The sequence below is a fragment of the Pempheris klunzingeri genome, chromosome 22, assembly GCF_042242105.1.
Source record: "Pempheris klunzingeri isolate RE-2024b chromosome 22, fPemKlu1.hap1, whole genome shotgun sequence".
NCBI lineage: Eukaryota > Metazoa > Chordata > Actinopteri > Acropomatiformes > Pempheridae > Pempheris > Pempheris klunzingeri.
The window spans coordinates 11,814,408-11,814,858 of record NC_092033.1 but is presented as its reverse complement, the minus strand read 5'-3'; positions in this window follow the sequence as shown (position 1 = coordinate 11,814,858).

The window sequence follows — 451 nt, the reverse complement described above, 5'->3', positions numbered from 1 at the left end:
GGAGGACTGGAGGCGATTAGTCAAGTTTGTTCTCCTTCTCTGGGTCATTACTCAGTCAAATCTGACTACACAGAGACATATTTATAGATTTTTGGGGATATTATTGTCTCCTTTGTCCACATTGTGAGTTAAGATCTATAAATTCACTTAGAAATAATTTTAAAAAAAGCCTCTTGTAACTCCGGAGTCTGCTGGAGTATCCTCAGTACCACAGTCATCCAGTGTTGATACAGTTCAGACAGATTTGGCTGCTTTTAATAGCCTAATTCCACAGGCTAAAACAATGTAGCTTACATTTAACTAATTCCATGAAAGACATTACCCCAACCCCCATATAATAAAAACTGTAGTTCCACAGCTTGTGTTTGATTATCCTAAGTAGACAGGCAGCGTTGTGTGAGGGCGAGCCCACGGTGTCATATTATGAGAACCTTTGCTGTAGAGCTCCAAA